The sequence below is a fragment of the Gopherus flavomarginatus genome, chromosome 8 (assembly GCF_025201925.1).
Source record: "Gopherus flavomarginatus isolate rGopFla2 chromosome 8, rGopFla2.mat.asm, whole genome shotgun sequence".
NCBI lineage: Eukaryota > Metazoa > Chordata > Testudines > Testudinidae > Gopherus > Gopherus flavomarginatus.
This window is the reverse complement of record NC_066624.1, coordinates 47,478,670-47,486,304: the sequence shown is the minus strand read 5'-3', so window position 1 is coordinate 47,486,304 and position 7,635 is coordinate 47,478,670. Positions and strand designations below refer to the sequence as shown.

Sequence of the window (7,635 nt, the reverse complement as noted above, 5' to 3'; positions counted from 1 at the left end):
ACAGAACGCCTCTTCCCCCCCTAAGACTCCACCCTTCCCCCCACTCCATCACTGGTCCTAACAGCTGGTAAACAGTGGTGGAGCCACAGCCCTCTAACCCCCTGTTCCAGCACCCCTGACGCAGAGCTAAGCAGGCAGCAGTGTGTGTGTGTGTGTGTGTGTGTGTGTGTGTGTGTGTGTGTGTGTGTGTGTGTGTGTGACAGAGGCTGCTGTGCTGACCTGAGCCAGTGAGGGAAGCAGGGGCTGATGTTGGGGCTGTCTCCCTCCCCCTGCCTCAGGACTGGTTGCTTGCAGCAGCTGTCTGGACTTAGAGACAGTGTGCCCACACACTCACTCTCCCCACACACACACACATACTCTGTACCCCACCAGGCACATTGCAGCTGAAAAGCAGCTGGCAATCTAGTAGGATTCCCATGGAACAATGGGATAGAGAAACCTGCATCATGTGATGCTGTACCAGCCATGAGGTCTTGCAAACCCTTCCCAAAACACCTGCAGCCAGTTGCACAGCTACCCACAATGCACTGCTCTCTGTGGCCATCCAAGATTCTAGCCTGGATGTGCTCTGGTGACACAAGGGGCATAGTGTGGATATGCAACAGCTGTTTAATTAAAACACTTTAAAGCCACATTACCCAATAGTGTAGCCACAGCTTGAGAGTGAGACAAGACCCAGCTCCCTTGAAACTAAAGAACCACAACTTCCCCTGTAGTTAACAGGATGTGTACCTGTGCCAGAAAACCCCAATGGATTATTAGTCCATCGCCTTAGCCACTCGGCCATAACTACTTGCTTGAGATGGGTCTCTCACTACACTCTAGTTCTGTTCTCAATCTGTGATCAATTCCAGTTGTTCCCTCAGACCAGCTTCCAAAACACACACACTGCTGTGCCGTTGTGGAAGTGTGTCCATGGCTGAACTGCAAGAATTCCTGCTCATTTCCCTTCTGGCTGGAGCATGAGGAGGGTGTTTTTGTGGTCAATGACGTTCCTGTAGATTGTTGTCCATTTCCTGCCTTAATCATTCAGACAGTTCCTTTACCATCATATCCCCAGCACATCAGGGATTGCAATAGCAGAGGGTAGGTTTTCTCCTGGGCACTGAGCTTTGCTAGGGGATTGGTGGCTCCTTTCTTCCTCACCCTGGAGTAATCTCAGCTATTTATTCCATCCTTGATGTTTCAATGAATAACAAGAGATGACCGAGGAAAGAGGTGGACAGGGCTGGTCTTAGGGGAGGGGCAGAGAGGTATGGGTGGTGGACAGGGCAGGTCAGGAGAGGGGGTAGAGAGGTGTGAGTGCAGGTCAGGGTGGGTCCCAGGGGAGAAGCAGAGAGGCACAAGTGGTGGGCAGGGCTGGTCTTAGGGGAGGATGCAGAGAGGTTTGGGCAGGGTGAGTCTCAGGGGAAGGGCAGAGAGGTGGGGGCAGCAGACAGGCCTTGGGGTAGGGGGTGGAGAGGCATAAGGAGGCCTTCGGGCAGCAGAGAAGCAAGCGAAAGTTGGACCAGCAGGCCTCAGCCAAAGAGGAAGAGCAGGGGTGGGAAGTGGCCAAATGGGAGTGAGGGCCGAGCATAGGTGGGGCCTCAGAGGGAGGAGAATGAGTCAGGGGGTGGAGTGGGCAGGGCCACCCAGAGGATGCAGAGCCTGGGGCAAAACAAAATTGGGGGCCCTTTCCATAAAAAAGTTGCAATACTCTTGAATACTATATTCTCATGGGGGCCCTGCAGGGCCTGGGGCAAATTGCCCCACTTGCCCCCCCTCTGGGTGGCCCTGTCCTCAGCCTCTCCTTCTAAGTCCCCTGCCCCCTAATCATTTTTGTTGCCCTCCCCTAGACTCTCTCTAACTTGTTTCTCTAGTGGGAGGGCGAAAACTGGACGCAATGCTCCAGATGTGGCCTCACCAATGCCGAATAGAGGGGAATAGTCACTTCCCTCCATCTGCTGCCAATACTCCTTCTAATCCAGCCCAGTATGACCAGTTACCCATATTGAATACAGACCCACCAATATTTGATCAATTGGTTACTGTCCATTCAGGAGGTTCTTTCCTACCTATTCATAAATAATGAAGATGCTCCAAGCAGAGGGGAGAGAGCTGCCCCGCCCGTGTAGTTAATCCATCTCCCAGAGAGGTGGTAGATACGTCACTGGGGGAATCTATGTGGGTGGGTGTGCAAGCTGTGGTGTCTCCATGCATCTATAAGTTTAATGAAACCCCATTTTTAAAACACTGTGGTCTGGGAAGAGAACAGGAGATCTCTGAGGCAGGGCCTGTCCTTCAAACTGTTTAAGATCACTGACTTACTTTCATAGCAGTCATGGGGGTATAGCTCAGTGGTAGAGTGTTTGACTGCAAATCAAGTAGTCCTTGGTTCAGATCCAAATGCCCCCTTACGCACCTCTTCCTTCAACAAAAGTAATTGCATTTCTGTTATGTTCACGAGTTCCACTGAGTAGGGATCCCTGAAATGAATGCAAACACTCAATAACTTCCTGTGCAAATGCATATAAACGTAGCAAACATGTGCCTCCATTGAAATCCGTTCAAATCCTCTAAAGGATTAAAGAATCCTTATTGAGGTTGCAGGAAAAAACCATCCTGATGTGTAGAAAGAATAGTAAATATTACAGGAGGCCAGCTTGGCTTAACAGTGAAATCCTTGCTGATCTTAAACGCAAAAGAGAAGCTTTCAAAAAGTGGAAGATTGGACAAACGACCAGAGAGGAGTATAAAAATATTACTCAGGCATGCAGGAGTGAAGTCAGGAAGGCCAAATCACACTCGGAATTGCAGCTAGCAAGAGATGTTAAGAGTAAGAAGAAGGGTTTCTTCAGGTATGTTAGTAACATGAAGAAAGTCAAGGAATGTGTGGGCCCCTTACTGAATGAGGGAGGTAACTTAGTGGATAGAGGATGTGGAAAAAGCTAATGTACTCAATGCTTTTTTTGTCTCTGTCTTCACAAACAAGGTCAGCTCCCAGACTGCTGCACTGGGCAGCACAGTGTGGGGAGAAGGTGACCAGCCCTCTGTGGAGAAAGAAGTGGTTCGAGACTATTTAGAAAAACTGGAGACCAGCACATGTCCATGGGGCTGGATGCGCTGCATCCGAGGGTGCTAAAGGAGTTGGCGGATGTGATTGCAGAGCCATTACCCATTATCTATGAAAACTCATGGCGATCGGGGGTGGTCCCAGATGACTGGAAAAAGGCCCATCTTTAAAAAAGGGAAGAAGGAGGATTTGGGGAGCTACAGGCCAGTCATTCTCACCTCAATCCCTGGAAAAATCATGGAGCAGATCCTCAAGTAATCACTTCTGAAGCACTTAGAGGAGAGGAAAGTGATCAGGAACAGTCAGCATGGATTCACCAGGGCAAGTCATACCTGACTAACCTAATTGCCTTCTATGAGGAGATAACTGGGTCTGTGGATGAGGGGAAAGCAGTGGATGTGTTATTCCTTGACTTTAGCAAAGCTTTTGATGTGGTCTCCCATAGTATTCTTGCCAGCAAGTTAAAGTATGGGCTGGATGAATGGATTGTAAGGTGGTTAGAAAGCTGGCTAGATCGACAGACTCAATGGGCAGTGATCAAAGGCTCCATGTCTAGCTGGCAGCCAGTTTCAAGCGGAGTGCCCCAAGGGTTGTTCCTGGGGCCAGTTTTGTTCAATATCTTCATTAATGATCTGGAGAATGGCGTGGACTACACCCTCATAAAGTTTGCAGATGACACTAAACTGGGAGGAGTGGTAGATATGCTGGAGGGTAGGGTTAGGATACAGAGGGACCTAGACAACTTAGAGGACTGGGGCAAAAGAAACCTGATGAGGTTCAACGAGGACAAGTGCAGAATCCTGCACTTAAGACAGAAGAATCCCATTCGCTGTTACAGACTAGGGACCGAATGGTTAGGAAGCGGTTCTGCAGAAAAGGACCTAGAGATTACAGTAGACGAGAAGCTAGCTATGAGTCAACAGTGTGCCCTTGTTGCCAAGAAGGTTAACGGCATTTTGGGTTGTATAAGTAGGGGCATTGCCAGAAGATCGATGGATGTGATCATTCCCCTCTATTGGACATTGGTGAAGCCCCGTCTGGAGTACTGTGTCCAGTTTTGGGCCCAACACTTCACGAAGGATGTGGAAACCTTGGAAAGATTCCAGCAGAGGGCAACAAAAATGATTAGAGGTCTGGAGCACATGACTTATGAGGAGAGGTTGAGGGAACTGGGCTTGTTTAGTCTGCAGAAGAGAAGACTGAGGGGGGATTTGATAGCTACTTTCAAGTACCTGAAAGGGGTTCCAAAGAGGATGGATCTAGACTGTTCTCTATGGTACCTGATGACAGAACAAGGAGTAATGGTCTCAAGTTGCAACGAGGAAGGTTTAGGTGGAATATTAGGAAAAAAACTTTTTTACAAGGAGGGTGGTGAAGCACTGGAATGAGTTATCTAGGGAGGTGGTGGAATCTTCTTCCTTTGAGGTTTTTAAGGTCAGGCTTGACAGAGCCCTGGCTGGTAAGATTTAGTTAGGGATTGGTCCTGCCTTGAGCAGTGGATTGGACTAGATACCTCCTGAGGTCCCTTCCAACCCTGATATTCTATGATTATATGATTAAATGTTCTGATGGTCTCTTCTGGACATAAAATCGACTAATTTCTGAAAAACAGTGTAGCATTGGGAGCAGCGTCTGATGTTTTACTGTCTAGCCAACTTGCTTCCTAGAACGAACGCTCCTTGAGTGTGGTGATTCACAGGGAGTAGCTCAAACCTCCAAAGTGCCTGGCCAGGGGCAGGACATTGGCACTGCAAGGGAGGGGTGTAGCAGTGAGATCATAAAGGCCTTTTGCAGGACCTCACACTATTGGTCAAAGACTATTGGTGGGGAGGTGGTGACCTCACAGAGAGATTCTGACATCATCCAGGCAGGAGAGTGCGAGGGGCCAGGGAAACCTCAGAGACCCCTGTGGCTTTGCTTCAGCAAGTCTCCTTCTCCAGGTCTGTCTTTGAGGACTGAGAGAGTATTCGGGGTCACGGACGTGAGCGCCAGGAGGAACCTCTTTCGGGTTTCCTCCTTCCTTTGTAGTGATTTTACTAGAAAACAGCCATCCCTTTTTAGAAGGTAAGAGCCTCCTGGAGGTTTGAAACCTGTTCAGTTTGATCCATCTGGTGAGAGTTGAATTCTAGGCATGGAAAACACGAGCTTAAGGAGGCAGAATTTTATTCCACAGCTGGGATTTTGTCCCTTAGAATCAGTGGGGACATAAGGGTTTGTCCTTTTTGTTTCACCTTTTCCTCCATCCACCCTCCCTCCCTCGTTTCTCTTCTTATCTTGCTTCTTTTCTCCTTTTTCCTATTCCCCTCCCAACACCAGGAGGTATGCTTGTGTGTGTGTGTGTGTTGCGGGGCAGTGCTCTGTAGCTCCCACTGTGGGAGGTTCACCGAAAAATGTGGGGCTGAAATAGTGCTTGGGCAGTGATCCCCACCAGTGACCTGGGCCATCCTTCGGGCTCTCTGGGCTCATCTTCAGCCTCCCGTCCTCAGTCTCTACTCTGATTGGCTGAGCAGGGGGTTATTGACAGGGAGGAGACTCAGGTCCTTGTTGTTCTCTTTTAAGACCAAGGAAATAAGTCAGAACCAGTTCTATGTTTGGTGAATTTTGCTGCTTCTCTGCATTAATGGTCTCTGAGCAGTTCATGATTCTCTCTAACATTGCAGTTCTCCTCAAATACTTGCTGAATAATTACTGTCACTATTGTTGGTCTGGAGCTCATCTGAGACCACTTTATTCAGGTCATTCAATGTCTGAAATTCAAGATCCGATGGTTATTTTGAAAATTAGGGCTCTTGTGTCCTATTCCCAACTCTGCCACCGACTGCCTGTGTGACCTAAGACAAGTCAATTCTCCTTTCTCAGCCTGAGCTTCTCCCTCTTTCAAGTAGGGATAATAATGATCCGCTCCTACCTACCTCATGGTGCGTGGAGGCAGGGCTGGTTCTAGGACTTTTGCTGCCCAAAGCAAAAAAAATTTTTGGCTGCCCCCACCCCATCCCTGCCCCCCCCCACTCCCCTGCTGCCCAAGCCCTGGGCTTTCCCTCCCCACCTGAACCCCCTGACACTCCAGCTCTGGGCCTCCCCCTAACCGCATCGCCCTTCTGTCCCAGCCCTGGGCTCTCCCCCCCCACACCTCGTGCCGCCTCAGCCCTGGGCTCTGCCCCCACCACCCGCACCTCCTGCCGCCCCAGCCCAGCCTGACTGGCTGTGTGACCTGAGACAAGTCAATACTCTTTCTCGGCCTGAGCTTCTCCATCTTTCAAGGAGGGATAGTAAAGATCTGCTCCTACCTACCTCACGGTGGGTGGAGGATGGGGATCCATTGGAGAGTGTCACTAGGAATAGTGCATAATATAAGGTGTCCTATCACATTTACTCAGAGCAGATTAACACATAATAGAATAGCTGAAATAGTCTATTTGATTTGTATGTTTTTATTTTGAAATTGTTAAAAGCAGCAACGACATAGCTCAGACTGAAGCATCTTATCTAATGTTTGAGATCTAAGTGTCTCCTCTTTGTGTGCGAGGAGACAATTTAACACACTGTGACAAACAGGAGATGCTTTTCTTTTGCAACAAAATACTTTTGCAAAGAACTTTCATCCCACTTGTTATGATTTTGAGAAACAAACTGATTTAGTCTGAATGGGATTTTCTGACAGAAATGGTTTCAATGAAATTTCCTCACCATCTCGATTCCTGGGCTCTATCCCTACCTCTAAGGAGGAGAGGGAGGGTTTGTCTGTTAGAACAGGAGTCAGGACCGCTGGCTTCTCTTTCTGGCTCTGCCACCACCTTTCTGTGTATGCCCTTGGGTACGTCACTTCCCTTCTCTGTACCTCAGGCTCCTCCCCATCTGTCCAATGGGAACAGGGACAGTTCTCGAACTCTGAGCAGTTGTGAGCCTGAGTGAGATAAGGGGTGTTAAAGTCCTCTGTGATGGAGAAAGGGGAGTTTCACAGTGTTTAGCACCAAGGAATGCTAAAGTTTGCTAAAGTGTCTAGTCTGTGGAAACAAGAAATGGTCGGGCCCTAACTTTTTAAAACTCCATTCAGGGATGTGAGTCCCTGTCTTTTCGGTACCTGGGGTTCTTTGCCAGCAAGAGAGAAGAGGTTCCTGCCTCCGTTTTTGTGGCCTAAACAAACCCGGTGTTGTGGCCCAATTCTCGTCTGAGATCCCTGAAAAAGAACATCTTCCCACCCATGATCAAGACAGGACCTATCATGCTAGTTACATTTTAATAAGACCAAAGCCTCCTCAAACCCGGTGTCACAATCACTGGAATGATTTTACCTTGATATTTTACCGGCCGCAGACACAAAGCGAGACAAATTACAGTTTCTCTTCAGCGTCAGTGCACACACAAGAATCCGGAGGCTTTTCATTCCTTAGGTTCTTCTGCCATTTCATTTCTGTCCTCTTCCAAGATTTATCATTGTGCAAAGCAATATTTGGCCTTGGGAGTGTCCCCTCTGGTCCTGCCTGCTGCCTGTGGGAAATTAAAACGGCCTAGAGATCCCTGCCGCCGCCACTACCACCAGCACACGGGGGCTAAGGCAGTTTCCTGCTCACCCTCGCTCCGTG

The 7,635-nt window shown here is 48.8% G+C and overlaps 2 non-coding genes across 2 annotated transcripts; one reads left to right on the top strand and one right to left on the bottom strand.

Annotated features, from left to right (window-relative positions):
* Positions 1-711: 711 nt before the first annotated feature.
* Positions 712-793, bottom strand: TRNAI-AAU (transfer RNA isoleucine (anticodon AAU)). Its single transcript has one exon. It is a non-coding gene; the product is annotated as a tRNA-Ile (tRNA).
* Positions 794-2,322: 1,529 nt separating this feature from the next.
* On the top strand, positions 2,323-2,394 carry TRNAC-GCA (transfer RNA cysteine (anticodon GCA)). Its single transcript has one exon. It is a non-coding gene; the product is annotated as a tRNA-Cys (tRNA).
* Positions 2,395-7,635: the final 5,241 nt, after the last annotated feature.